This window comes from Eriocheir sinensis, chromosome 9 (assembly GCF_024679095.1).
Source record: "Eriocheir sinensis breed Jianghai 21 chromosome 9, ASM2467909v1, whole genome shotgun sequence".
In the NCBI taxonomy this organism is placed as follows: Eukaryota; Metazoa; Arthropoda; class Malacostraca; order Decapoda; family Varunidae; genus Eriocheir; species Eriocheir sinensis.
Window position 1 is genome coordinate 1771089 of NC_066517.1, and position 15239 is coordinate 1786327.

A 15239-nucleotide genomic window follows, 5' to 3' on the forward strand; every position below is an offset into this window, starting at 1 on the left:
TTGTGATATAGGATAGACCAATCGATAGGAAGAATGAGCGAACGGAAGAAAGAAAGCAATTAAAATGAATTAAATTAAGGTATATAAGAGAAACAAACTAACAAAGGAGGGAAGAAAGGAAGGAGTTAATGAAGGAATAATCGATTTAACGTAAAAAAGAAGGGACAAAGACTTAAAGGAAGAACTCAATAATAGGAATGAATAAAGATGAATAAATGAGACCTAAGAAAAAGGAAGGATGATGGGGAAGAATGAAAGCAGAAATAAAGGAATGAAGGAAGGAAGAAAGAAGAAATGAATGAAGGAAGAGGGAATGAATGATTGAAGGAAGAAAGGAAGGAAGGAAAAGAGAAGAAAGGAATGAAGGAAGAAAGAAAGGAAGGAAAAGAGAGGAAAGGAATGAGGGAAGAGGGAAGAATGAAAGCAGAAATAAAGGAAGGAAGGAAAAGAGAAGAAAGGAATGAAGGAAGAGGGAATGAATGAATGAAGGAAGAAAGGAAGGAAGGAAAAGAGAAGAAAGGAATGAATGAAGGAAGAAAGAAAGGAAGGAAAAGAGAGGAAAGGAATGAGGGAAGAGGGAAGAATGAAAGCAGAAATAAAGAAAGGAAGGAAAAGAGAAGAAAGGAATGAAGGAAGAGGGAATGAATGAATGAAGGAAGAAAGGAAGGAAGGAAAAGAGAAGAAAGGAATGAAGGAAGAGGGAAGGAAGGAAGGAAGGAAAAGAGAAGAAAGGAATGAAGAAAGAGGGAATGAATGAATGAAGGAAGAAAGGAAGGAAGGAAAAGAAAGCAGTACTGAAGGAAGGATAGAATTTAGAGCACTGACTGGCAAAAAATAAAAAAAATAAAAAATCTGTGCTCCTGTCTAAACCCGAAAACGAGAAGGACCCTTGACTTCGACGGGGCCAAATTCCCACTTCCCTACAAACCCTCGAGTGTCCTTCAGAGGGAATAACTCCTGTACAACCATCACCACCACCTCCACCACCAGCCTCTCCTCTCCTCTCCCCTCACCGCCTTTCCCTCTCTTCAGTTTCCCATCACACTGTCTCGTCTCCTCACACATTTCTCTTCCCCTTCATTTCTCCTGCATCTCACGCCATCCCTCGTGACAATACTGCCTCCCTGTCTCTTCTCTCATCTTCCTCCCTTTCATCTTTCCATTCTCTCATCTTCCTCCCTTTCGTCTTTCCATTCCAGTTATTCTCTTCTTCCTGTACCTCTCCGTCCCTCACTTCTCTTCTCTCATCTTCCTCCCTTTCGTCTTTCCATTCCAGTTATTCTCTTCTTCCTGTACCTCTCCGTCCCTCACTTCTCTTCTCTCATCTTCCTCCCTTTCGTCTTTCCATTCAGTCTCTCTCTTCCCTACCTCTCCCGTCCCTCCTTTCGTCTCTCCATTCTAGTTATTCTCTTCTTCCTGTACCTCTCCGTCCCTCACTTCTCTTCTCTCATTTTCCTCCCTTTCGTCTCTCCATTCTAGTTATTCCCTTCTTCCTGTACCTCTCCGTCCCTCACTTCTCTTCTCTCATTTTCCTCCCTTTCGTCTCCATTCTAGTTATTCTCTTCTTCCTGTGCCTCTCTGTTCCTCACTCCTCTTCTCCCACCTCCATTTCTTCCTTCCATTCGTGTGTGACCATGAATGTGTACTCGAATGCTATTCTGTCTTGTTTTATCTTTATATCATTCCCTTTAATTACCTGGAAATCAATAATAACTGTACTTCTCTCTCTATCACTCCTTTCTCTCTTTTTTCTCTCTCCTTCCTCTGTTATTCATATCCTATTCTTCCTTCCCTTTTTTCTCTCTTACTCTCCTCTCTTTCATCTCTCCCTTCGTCTATCACTATTAATGTGTATTCGTATCTTATTCTCTCTTTTTAATTTTCTTTCTCTCATTCTCTATAACTACCTTCCAATCACTAATATTACTCCCTTACTCTATCACTCCTCTCTTTCTCACCTCCCTTTCTCTCCTCCCTTCGTTAATCACAATGCTATTCTATTTCGCTTCCTCTCATTTTCTCTATCTTCTAATCAACACTCGCATAATTAATCTATTCCCGCGCTCGACACCAAACCCGTGATGCTTGCGTGGAGTCATTAGCACCAGAGCAAAGGGTGATTTAAGTGTGTGTTTTTGTGTGTAAGTTTCCCTCCACCTGCGGCACACCAGGAGTAGGATAATTCTCACCTGTCGTGGGGCAATGACGTGAATTACAGGTGTGACGTGATTGTGATGGTCGGGCTAATGAGGTGTCAGGTGAGATTAAGGTGTGATAGGGTAGACTGTTGTATTTGTGTTTGTCCCCTTCTCTCCCAACTTCCTCTCCATCCTTTCTCTCTCTCCCCCCCCCCTCTCTCCTCTCTCTCATTGATGTTTGTCCTTTCTCCCCTTTCTCTGTCTCTCTCCTTCTCTCTATCTCTCTGTCTCTCTCTTACTGTTGTTTGTATTAGACGTGTTAATGTTATTGTTATTATTATTATTATTATTATTATTATTATTATTATTATTATTATTATTATTATTATTATTATTATTATTATTATTATTTTGTGTGTGTGTGTGTGTGTGTGTGTGTGTGTGTGTGTGTGTGTGTGTGTGTGTGTGTGTGTGTGTGTGTGTGTGTGTCAGGGCGTGTTTATATTCTTCCCCGTGTTTGTGTGTTTGTTTGTTTGTTTTCACACAGGCAATTCGACTTCGTGTCATTTGTAATGCATAGCCTGACTAGGGTACGTACTCTTTTACTGTGTGTGCGTGCGTGTGTTTGTGTGTATGTGTGTGTTTGTTTATGTGTGTGTGTGTGCTTGTGCGGGGGAATGGGGGGTGTTGTGTGCCTGCATGTGTGTGTGTGTGTGTGTGTGTGTGTGTGTGTGTGTGTGTGCCGTGATACGCATCGCTATAACATTGAAAGAACAAACAACAAACACGGCGAACAAACAGCGACAAACACAACAATAAAACGAATCGGGGAATTGGTGACTATACCGAGAGAGAGAGAGAGAGAGAGCACAACCAACACAGTTTCCATTTTCAATTGTCGAGGTGAGTCAATTTTAGGCATGGTGGCGTGCGCGGCGGCGGGACGAGGCGGCAGGGAGAACGACAGGGGCGGGAGGCGTAAGGAAGGGGATAGAAGGCGAAGGGGGACAGGGGTGCGGATAGGAAATGATTGTATGCGGAGGGGGGAGTGAGAGATGGATAGGAGAGGGATGGTAGGGGCGAGAGGTACTAGGAAAGGGATAGGATGCAAAGCGGGACAGGGAGGCGAATAGGAAAAGGATAGTGAGAGAAGGGGGACAGAGAAGCTTATAAGAAGGTCAAAAGAGGGACAGGGAGGCGGATAAGAAGGAGGTACTAGGCAAATCGGGGATAGTGATGCCTATAGGAAAGGTATAGTATGGGAAGGGGGGACATTGGAGTGGATAGGAAGGGGATATGAGGCAATAGGGGGACAGGCATGCAGAGAGGTGGTGATATGGAGTGTCTAGGAGGGATAGCAACAAAGGGGTAAAATATATTAATAGGGTACGGCAGTGTAGAAGCAGCGGGGATTTCAGTGGAAGAAGGAAGAGGTAAGTGGGTGAATAGTGGGAGTAGGGATTGATACAAGGGAGAAGGAAGGGTGAAAAGAGAGTAGCAGGAAGAAGGAAGAGTGAAGAGATGGTAGGAGGGGACAAGGAGGGTGAGGAGGGATGCAGTTCTTAAGAGATGGAGCAAGGGAGAAAGAAGGCAAAGGAAATAAAGGGAAAAAAATGTTAGAAGGGAAAGAAAGGCGTCCATAGTGGTGTGATATAGGGGCGGGCACGTGGCAGGGGATGGTAGTGGTATGGGTGGCAGGGGTAGAATGAAGCGCAGTTGGGAAGGGGCAGCTACCGTTTTCCTGTAAGCCGCCTTTGGATACCTTTGATCTCCTATATATCCCCGTTTTCTGTTATCGTTTTGATCCTTTTTTTTTTTTATAACCAAGTGCTTCAGAATCCTCAATAAGAACGATCTACATTCTCGTTCTGCGCATCATCACCACCATCATCATCATCATCATTTACAAGCGTAGTCTCATAAGCCGTATTGTAAAAGTTTCCTGGTTTGATTTACAGTAGAGTTCCTCCCTTCAGGTCATAGTACTTTTTCTTCTTCTTTTTTTTTTACTATCCACATACGCAGCTCTATATCACTCCCCTTTTGTATTTCTTTTTCCATTCTTCTTTCTGTTCCTCTTTTTGTTCGTTCTTTTCTCCTTTCCTCTCTTTGTTCTTCTCTTTCTGTTCGTTCCTCTCCGTTTCTTTTATTTTTCTTCTCTTTTTGTCCCTCTTTTCCTTTTCCTCTCCGTTCCTCTCTTTTCCTTCCTCTCCATTCTTCTTTCTCTTCGTTCCTCTTTCTTTTCGGTCTTTTCTTGTTCCTCTCTTTTTCCTTTTTTCCATTTCTCTCTCTTTCCTTTCCCCTTTCCGTTCCTCTCTAATTCCGTTCCTCTCTGTTTCCGTTCCTTTCTTCATTCCTTCTTCTCCTCATTTCTCGTTCCTTTTCTCTTCTGTCATCACCATCCTCATCCACACCTCCATCACAAACACACACACACATTATCTCTTTCCCCATTCCTCTCTTGTTCCTCCTCCTCCTCACCCACCCACACACACACACACACCTCGGATCTATACATTTTGGGGCCCTCGAGGGAGTCTCTCTTCTCTCTCGCTGGCCATCACTCATCCCGCCCCCCAAGTCATTTATAAATCCTGTATTTCCTTCGGCTAAAATATAATTACCCTAGAGAGTACCGGAGACAGGGAAGGAGATAGAGGAGGGGAGGCGGATGGAGGAGGAAAGAGGGAGGTAGAGGGATGAGGTGCCAGAAGGAGGAAGAGGAGGAATACCAGATGGAAAAAGAAAGATTAGATTGGTATTTATTGGGTTTATTCCTTCGCCACCTCTCACCAACATCTCTTATGGTCTTCGATGGAGAGATATAGAGAAAGAAATGTTATAAAAGTGTGGAGCAAAGACGGAAGTAAAGAGGAAATGAGTCTCCAGAGATAGATAGCTAGATAGATAGATAGACAGATAAAGAGAGAGTTAAGAAGAGGGGACAGAATAAAACAAGAAGATATAAAGATAGGAATGGAAGGAAAGGAAGAAATGATGTATAGAAGAAAGAATTTGGAGAGAAGAGGAAGTGAAGCGAGCGGGCAATAGGAAGGAACCAGACAAGGGGAAGGAGGAGAAACAAAAAACAAAAAACAAAACAAAAATTGGCAAATGCAAAGGAAAGGCGAGAAAAGAGGAAGATAAATAGGAGAAGAAAAGAACTGAGAATAAAGGAAACTATCTGTGCATGTGGGACAGGTTAGATTAATCCCCCTACAGGTCTACCATTTATGTATTGCTGAAGAGAGGTAACAACAAAAGGAAGCAAAGGATTTTAAGCATAAGACTAGATATAGGAGAAAGACCTCCCTCGCTCCCACTTATTCTTTTCTTTCTCTCTTCACCAAAAATAGCAAAGCATCAGTATCAGTGTCATCATCAGCTGCACCGTCACCTTCACCACCGCTACCACCACCACCACCTCTCATAACATCTGTTCCCTATAAGCCTCTTCACTCCTCTTCCATTCCACAGACACAAAGAGCATCCGACACCCTTCCTTTGACATTCAAGAACCCGAACCACTACTGCCTCTTCCTCCTATTCTCTTGCCCCTCCTCCTCCTCTTCTGTCCTCCTCCCCCTTCTCCTCCTTCTCCTTCTCCTCCACTACTCTCCTTTTGTTCGCTACTCTCGTGTCTTCTCTTGTATCCTCGTTCCTACTTTATTTTCTTTTTTTTTTCGTGGTTTTCGTTATATTTTCCCGTCTTTCCTTCATGGCAGTAATTATAATCATCATCATCTCTCAAGGTATTAGGTTTTCTGTTTCTACTTCTTTAATACTTTGTTGCGTATTCTAACCTTTTCTTTTAGTTCTTTTTTTCTCTTTTTTATATTTGTTTAGTTTTCATATTTACTCTTAACCATCTGCCTGTCTTTGTTTTTCCTTTTATGTTTAATGCAGAGTGTAGCTGATTCTTGCACACACACGCACACGCACACGCACAAACACACACTCCCAGCCACCAACCACCCACACGCACACCCACACAGACACACTCACACACACGTACACAAACACATGCTCCCTTCTTACCCCACTCCCCCTCACCGACACATCACCCTTTCGTTCCCAAGCGTTAAAGCAACAACAGCCTGCATATAACACTTGCCGGCCTAACGTGATCTCCATAACTTGCCTTCTCGCCGCGCGTCACAATATTGTCTCGGGATTGGGTTAGTGACGCGCGCTTGGGACAGCGGCGCCGCTGCCAGACGTCTGTGGGGGGTTGTTTGGCGGCCTTTCAGTTATGAGAGGAGTACTTGTGTGTGTGTTTCTGCTGTTTGATGAGTGATTAGGGTTCTCGTCTTGGGGTCTTTGGATGAAATTGACTGCTGAGAGAGTTAGTTTAGGAAGAGCTTAGGCGCCGTGTCATGTATTTCAATAGTGATACGATGAGTGTATATGTGTTTTTTCTGCTGTTTGATGAGTGATTAGGGTTTTCGTCTTGGGGTCTATGGATGAAATTGACTGCTGAAAGAGTTTGCATTTCAGTAGTGATATAATGAGTGTATATGTGTTTTCCTGCTGTTTGGTGAGTGATTAGGATTCCATTCTTTGGGGCTTTTGAAGAGTTAGACTGTTGAAAGAGTTTTTGTTCAGGCAGAGGTTTAGTTTCAGAAGATACTTATTGCATGAAGATTTTGAGCCCTTTGGTCTGGTGGTTGTTTCGTGCCCCTGAATAGTGATAGGATGAGTGTGTGTGTTTCTGCTGTTAGATACTGCCTTGGGGATTTTGAAGAGTTATACAGTTGAAAGAGTATTTATTTAAGGAGAGTTTTAGTCTAGGAAGATTTTCATAACCGGAAATTTCTGTGCCTTCATTTATCCTTCAATACCAATAGGATAAATTATATGTTTCCGTTGTTACATAAGTACTTACCTTTCTCATCTTGGGGAAAATAAAATAAAAGTCTGACTCATGAAAGTGTTATAGTGTAGGAAGAATTTTAGCATAGGAAGATTTTTATCATTGGAAGATACTGTGCTTTCCTTCGTATCTTCAAAGACAGGCTTCCCTTCACAGTGGTTACTTATAAAGGCTTGGTAGATTTATTTAATATTGGGAGTTTTCTAGAGTTTCGACTTCAGTGGCTATTGGAAGATTGTGTGCCTTATTCCTCGTCTCCTCCCGCCTCCTTATATGAATTGCTTCCTTTCCGTGGCTCACTCGAAAGGAAGATGATGCTTCGAAGTTGAGCTTTTGTTGGCGAGAGAAATGTGATATTGTTGCATTACATTCTAAAGGACGTTCTCTCTCTCTCTCTCTCTCTCTCTCTCTCTCTCTCTCTCTCTCTCTCTCTCTCTCTCTCTCTCTCTCTCTCTCTCTCTCTCTCTCTCTCTCTCTCTCTCTCTCTCTCTCTCTCTCTCTCTCTCTCTCTCTCTCTCTCTCTCTCTCTCTCTCTCTCTCTCTCTCTCTGTCTCTGTCTCTCTCTCTCTCTCTCTCTCTCTCTCTCTCTCTCTCTCTCTCTCTCTCTCTCTCTCTCTCTCTCTCTCTCTCTCTCTCTCTCTCTCTCTCTCTCTCTCTCTCTCTAACACACACACACACACACTCTTAGAATTACGTAACTTGTTATCACTACCAACTCATTTTTGTGTGAATTTAAAACCTCTTCCCCTCTCACTTCCTCCCTCTTCTTCCTCTTCTTCCTCCTGATCTTTTTCCTAATAGCTCATCACAGATTTTTCCTTTATTTTTTCTATTATTTCTTGAGTTAGAAAAGTAGTGAAGACGAATTGTTTAGGAAGAGTCACACGATATCCTTGCACGATATCCAAGTTTCAACCTCTTTCAGAACCTACTCCATCTGTGTGTGTGTGTGTGTGTGTGTGTGTGTGTGTGTGTGTGTGTGTGTGTGTGTGTGTGTGTGTGTGTGTGTGTGTGTTTATACGTGGTTTCAAGTGTGAGTGCGCGCCGAGTGAGGGAAAAAAATATTCGAGCGAAAAGTTAGTCCATTTGGCCAATGAAAACTTTTAATTAAACACGTTGGGTCTAAGAGGAGCGATGTATTTTTTTGCTCTGAGTGTGTGTGTGTGTGTGTGTGTGTGTGTGTGTGTGTGTGTCTTATCTAACAGCTGCAAGTTATTTTATGTTTTATTATTTTGCTGTCCTTGAACTGCCTCCACCTCGATATAAAAGTGTGTTTTTGCTTCCTTGTCTCTCCATCTCCGTCCTTCAGTTTGTTTATGGGTGCTTATCTCTCTGTTAGTCTGTCCGTTTTATCCAAACCTTCAACCACACTCCAAAATGGGGACAGAAGAATCATTCCCAGGATATCCGATCTGCCACAAGCGATCATCTCAGTAATATGTTGGCCAGTTACTCAGAGGGAAAAGGTTAAAGGGTGATAAGACAGAAGGGGGATGAGCAAGGGAAGATAAAGGAGTGGGAAGGGAGAAGGATGATGGAGAAGAGGAAGGAACTAAGTTGAATATGAAGAAAGATGATGGAGGATGAGGAGGAATGGTGACAATAAAAATGGAGGGCGTTATTAAGTTATTGAGTTCATGAAGAAAGATGGTCAAGGATGCGAGGAGAGAGAATAAGAAAGGAGAGGGAATGTAAAGGAGGAGAGTTACGAAGTTAATGAAGACCAAAGAGAAAAAAGAATGTTGTAGAGAGAAAAGGGAAAGACAACTGCAATACGAAATGGGATGAGAATAGGAAGAATAAAAAGAATGGAAAGGGATAAAGAGAAGGTAGAAGAGGGTAATTAGGTGCTTTAGCGGAGGAGAGCAGAAAGGTAAGGCAGTAATGAAGTATAGAGATTGCTGAAAGAAAAAATAATGAGCAAAAAGGAGAATAGCGGTTTAAGAGGAAATTATTAAGCAGTTGATGATGGAATAGAAAATGTTGAGATAGGTGGTCAGAGATTGCAGGAAGAAAAATGATAGAGAGAGATAGTGGCGGGGCCTCCAAAGATACCTGATCTGATTTTCACTATCCCATTACCTCTATCTTACTTCCTAATAGTCTCCAAATTCCTTCCCATCATCCTGCTAACTATTCTCTTCTCCTTTTTTCTTTCTGCTTTATTTCATCTTTTATGTTTTCCAGCACTCCGCCATTTTCTGCTCTCTGCCCATCATCATCAAATTTCTGCTCCTGCTTTCTCTTATTTCGTTTCCATTATCTTTTTTTTTGCCTCATTTTGCGTCCGGTTCTTCGATTTCTTCTTCCTCTTCCTCCTCCACGCTCTCATTCTCCTCTTCCTCCAACGCGTGGGCTGCCCTCCTCCATGTCCTCCTCCTCTTCACTCGGTTGCTTCTGCTCATTTAACAGCTATTTCCCGTCCTTCTCATATCTGCATTTGCTCTTTTCTGAATATATTCCTTACCCTCCTTTTCATGCACCCCAGCTCATCTTCATCCTGCTTATCTTCCTTCCTCCTCCTCCTCCTCCTCTGCCTTTCCGTTCCTGCTTTTATTCCTCTTCTTCATCTCTCTGCTGCTCCTCCACTTCCTTACTCTCCGTCTCCTTGCTCATCTTTCCGGTCCTCCTCCTCTTCCTCGTTAACTCGTTCCTCTCTCTTGGGAGGTCAAAAAACATACCGGAGATGAGATGAGGTGAGGATGCTCTTGAGGAAGGAGAGGAAATGTAAAGTCAAAAAGAAAGGACCAAGGAAAATTGGGAAAGAAAAAGAAGAGACAAAAAAATATAACGTTGGATGGACAAAGACGAGATAACCAGCAATTCGTCAGTGCTAACAAGTGTTGACTTCGATGATGGGAAGAAGGGAAGTCGAAGGGAAGAGTCCAAAGAAATGAAAAAAAGGGAAAGTTGAAAATAATAAACTTTACTGATGCATTATATTTTTTTCCTTATTTACATCTTATTTCATTCTCTCGTTATTCCGTCAGTTCTCCTGTTTCTCCATTTCCCTCTTCTATTCCTCTGTTAAAAGGGAAAAGAAAGGGGGAATTATCAACTTTACTCTGCATTGCCTTCTTTATTTACTTCTCATCTGCATCATCTCGTTATTCCGTATCTCATTCATGCATTCCGTCTATTCTTCTCTTTCTCATTTCTCTCCTCCACTTCTCTGTTTGATAAAAAAATGAAAAGGAAGAGAAAATTATAACCTTCCTGATGCTTCGTTTTCTTCATTTTTCATCTCATTTGCTTTCTTTATTTCGTCACCCATTCAAGCATTTTCTCTATTCTCCTGTTTCCCATTTCACTCTTCCATTCCTCTGTTTGCTTCTATATTTGCGGGGGGGAATTATGTCCGTTACTGATGCATACTCGTAGACTTTTCATTCACATATCATTTCCTTTCTTCCTTTATTCCGTCACTCTTTCATGCATTTTGACTAATCTTCTCTTTCTAATTCCCCTCCTCCATTCCTCTGTTTGTTCCTCTGCTTGTTGGGGGGAGTTATGTGCGTTACTGATGCATAGTCGTAGGCTTTTCATTCCCATCTCATTCAACGTTGCCAGATTGTCGTACTCAGCCTCCTATGTTGCCGATGTCCGACACAAAAATTGCCTCCTCAACCCAATAACTGCCTTCATATATAGTTATCGTTGAAATGTTTAGTTATTGGTGTTTTTTGGCAATAGTTATGGCTTAGAAACTGGTAAATACGAAGCTCTGAGTACGATAATCTGGTAACTTTGATCTCATTTGCTCTCTTTCAATATTCCGTCACTCATTCATGCATTCATTCAATCCTGCATTTCGCCAATTCTTCTCTCTCTCATTCCCTCTTCCCTCCCCCTACCCCTGTTTGTTGTTTTCTCTTCATATTCGTCCCTCTCCACCTCCTGTTTGTTCCTCCTTTCTATTTGCATTTCTCCATTAATCGTTCTTTTGTTCATTCGCTTTTGTCATTTTTCCTGCGATTGTTGGAACGCTGCGTTATTTGTTTTCCTTTTTGTTTTTTTTCCACTTTGCGCTTCTGTTAATTTAATCCTCTTTCTCTTCGCGTCCATTGATTCGCTGTCATGCACGCTCTCTCTCTCTCTCTCTCTCTCTCTCTCTCTCTCTCTCTCTCTCTCTCTCTCTCTCTCTCTCTCTCTCTCTCTCTCTCTCTCTCTCTCACTCTCTCTCTCTCTCTCTCTCTCTCTCTCTCTCTCTCTCTCTCTCTCTCTCTCTCTCTCTCTCTCTCTCTCTCTCTCTCTCTCTCTCTCTCTCTCTCTCTCTCTCTCTCTCTCTCTCTCTCTCTCTCTCTCTCTGTCTGTCTGTCTGTCTGTCTGTCTGTCTGTCTCTCTCTCTCTCTCTGATTTTCTATCTATCTATGTAAATCTCTCTCTCTCTCTCTCTCTCTCTCTCTCTCTCTCTCTCTCTCTCTCTCTCTCTCTCTCTCTCTCTCTCTCTCTCTCTCTCTCTCTCTCTCTCTCTCTCTCTCTCTCTCTCTCTCTCTCTCTCTCTCTCTCTGTACGGTAAATATTTCCTTATCCCACTTTCGTGTTTTCTTTACTTTTTTTTTTCTCCGGCAACGTCCTCATCTTCCATTACGTTATTTCTCTTCCATCTCCCTCTGTTTTATTTTCATTTTTATTAGCAAATGTCCTCTCCCCTTCTTCCTCTATATTCAGGTCCTTCCTCCTTCCTGCTCTCTTTCGCCCATCCTCCAAGCTCTCATCTCTCTCCTTCCTTCTGCAGAGGGTTTTTTTCTTATTAATTTTTTCACAACCCAAATCCGGTGCTGGAGGTTGGTTTTCCTCGGTTAATGTTAGGTAGGTCATGTTTTTCATCTTCCTCTCTCATTATTGGTAATAGGAAAATGCAAAAGATATGATGATTCCTTCAGTAGAGTTTCCCTTCGCTTGGTCGCTGGAATGAAAGCTTATGTTCGAGTTTCTTCGTTTATTTGTCTTTTCTTTAATCAGGGTTACTTAGATTTGTTTTTGGTTGTCGTTCTTTTTCTTCTCTTCTAGGTTTCGTGTCTCGTGTAGCTGAGTGTTCGGTTTTCTTAGTTTATTTGTCGTCTCGTTTATCATAGTTACACCTGTTCTTAGTGGTCGTTCTCTTTGTCTTTCCTCTCTCTACTAGGTTTCATGTCTCCTGTAGCTCTTGTGCTCCCCTTTAAATTGGCAGTCAAGTTTTTTCCACCTTTTTATTTCCGTCCTGTGTGCTTCATCCTCTTTTTTTTCCTGGTACCTGTGTTTTGGTATATGTTTGAACGTGTGTGTGCTTGTGTGTTCCCTGTATGTTTGTCTGTTTTTAAATGTGTATGAGTGGAAATCTGTTTTGTGTATGTTCGTCTGTCTTTTTTCTATCTTTGGGTGTATGTCTAAAACTGTCGATTTGCCTTGTTTCTCTAGGTATTTCCATGTAGTTATTGCTATTACACCATTAAGCTGCACTTTTGCGTGTGTGTGTGAGTGTCTGTGTGCATGCGTGTGTCTGAGTTTACTCCCCATGCACACACTAGAGTATTTCGTTGAAGAGAGATTTCAGAATTTTCATGTAGTGTGTCCAGCTTTTTTAACATCATCTCAGAAACGAGTCATTTGCTTTCACATTCTAATTGGCGCGTGTTTTTACTCTGCGTAACTTTGATGGCTTGATTCAGCGGCTTTGCTCATCTGCATGCTGCTGGTCAGTGCATATTTCTGTTGGCCGTGAATGGGGGTGGAGAAACTGACTTACCGAAATGGTTATAGGTATGTTTATATTAGTTTATAGTTTACTTTTTTTTTTTTTCATTTTAAGGATTGATGGGAGGTAGATACTGTTACTTGGCCTTTATGTCCTTGGGAGTGTGTGTGTGTTTGTGTGTGTGTGTGTGTGTGTGTGTGTGTGTGTGTGTGTGTAAGAGAGAAAATTACACACACACTCTCTCTCTCTCTCTCTCTCTCTCTCTCTCTCTCTCTCTCTCTCTCTCTCTCTCTCTCTCTCTCTCTCTCTCTCTCTCTCTCTCTCTCTCTCTCTCTCTCTCTCTCTCTCTCTCTCTCTCTCTCTCTCTCTCTCTCTCTCTCTCTCTCTCTCTCTCTCTCTCTCTCTCTCTCTCTCTCTCTCTCTCTCTCTCTCTCTCTCTCTCTCTCTCTCTCTCTCTCTCTCTCTCTCTCCACACACACACACACACACACACACACACATACAAAATCAATTATACGGGAGAATATATTTCTTAACAATCATAAATGTATAATCTCTCTCTCTCTCTCTCTCTCTCTCTCTCTCTCTCTCTCTCTCTCTCTCTCTCTCTCTCTCTCTCTCTCTCTCTCTCTCTCTCACTCTCTCTCTCTCTCTCTCTCTCTCTCTCTCTCTCTCTCTCTCTCTCTCTCTCTCTCTCTCTCTCTCTCTCTCTCTCTCTCTCTCTCTCTCTCTCTCTCTCCAGCATTCTTTACGTATTAACTTTTAAACTGGTGTCATTAGCCTTTATTATCCTCATTAACCTGTTTTTAATTGTTCACTTTTGTCTACTAATCCCTCTCCTTTCCTAAGTTCAACAATATCCTTAACCTAACATTTCCCCGATGCATTCCACAGAGCCAATGTTGCAAAGGGTCAAAGTTCTCTCAAGTTAACCGTGTATATATTTATCAGGACCCCTAAAATTCTGTGCTTAGGTTTTCTTTTTCCTCCTGCAACCAATGACCACCAAATAGTCTTAATTTTAGTGTAGTTCTTGGTATATTATGTGTGACCTTGTTGCTTCTAGGTGACCGTGTATATATGTATCAGTGCACGTAAGTTCAGTGTTTAAGTTGTTTTCTTCCTCCCCTTGCCGCCAGTGACCACCAAATAGCGTTAATTTTTGTGGAGATCCTGATGTATTTTGTGTTTCCTTGTTACGTGCGGAACATTCACTACATTTCAGGAATTCAGGAAGTTCGTAAGCGCCTAACCTTCCCTCATAATTTCCGGGTCGCAGCTTCCCACTAATTGCTTTACACTACATTTGATGCTCATTTTTTAAAGCAAGTTTTCGTCCCCCGAACAAGAACATTTTGCCGCGAGGGGAACGGATTGCCAGTGTGTGTGTTTGGTTTCTGTGTGTGTGTGTGTGTGTGTGTGTGTGTGTGTGTGTGTGTGTGTGTGTGTGTGTGTGTGTGTGTGTGTGTTAGTATGTATGTACTTGTCCGTGTGTATCTGTTTTGTACATGCATGGAATTTAATACTGATCGGTAATTTCGTTTTAGTAATTGCCTTGAAAGTTTACTCACACACACACACACACACACACACACACACACACACACACACACACACACACACACACACACACACACACACACACACACACACACACACACACACACACACACACACACCTTTATTTTAATATGACGAAGTACACGTAAAACAACTCTGCAGTATTTTTGTCAGCTAAGGCTTGAAGGTAATAAAAGTTGTATACCGGAGTGGTAACATATATAGAGATGTGTTAAAATAAAATGTGCGCGACAATACGGCAGTGCAGGAAACAATGCAACATGCAATAAAAAAGGAAATGCATAACAGTGAAAGTCACGATGATTCACGGAGATTTATGGCGCAAATAAAAACGGGAAGTAAACTCTACGGTCCTGGGCGGCCGTGTTTCACTTACTACCGTCCGCCAGTGCTCACAAGTTTTGCACGCGCACAATTTTTACTCTGTTTTCGTTCCCTCCATTTTCAAAATAGCAAAATTATGTAACGACCGTTGGTATCGCTCCCTAGTATCGCAGAAATATCGTTGAGCTGTATTGTCTTTTTTTTTGCATTAACACGAAATATTTCATATATTCATTCGGATATTTATATACGAAACCCCAGAGCTTTAGGGCCCAGCAGTCTTATTCACTTATTTTTTTCTTTATTATCTTCGCTCGGCTGGGCTTGGATCTAAATTTCTCCTTGCTTACTATTCTGAAGATGCATAGAATTTGGTTTGTGGTGATAAATGGGGAACTATTTTTCGAGAATATATTAAAGGCCCACAAGCACTCATTTTACAAGAAGTCAGGATACAACGAGAGAGGAGCGTCTAGCGTGCGTCGGGAGGAGCGGCGGCGGGTGCGTTGGCTGCTCCTCCCATCAGCAAGGCTAAAAGGGACAAGCAAGCAAAGAAACATGTTCTCTTCACATTTTCTCAAGTGTGTGAAAAATGTTTGTGTTTTGAAGTTTGACACAATGGCGTGGCGTCGCGCCGTCAGTTCCT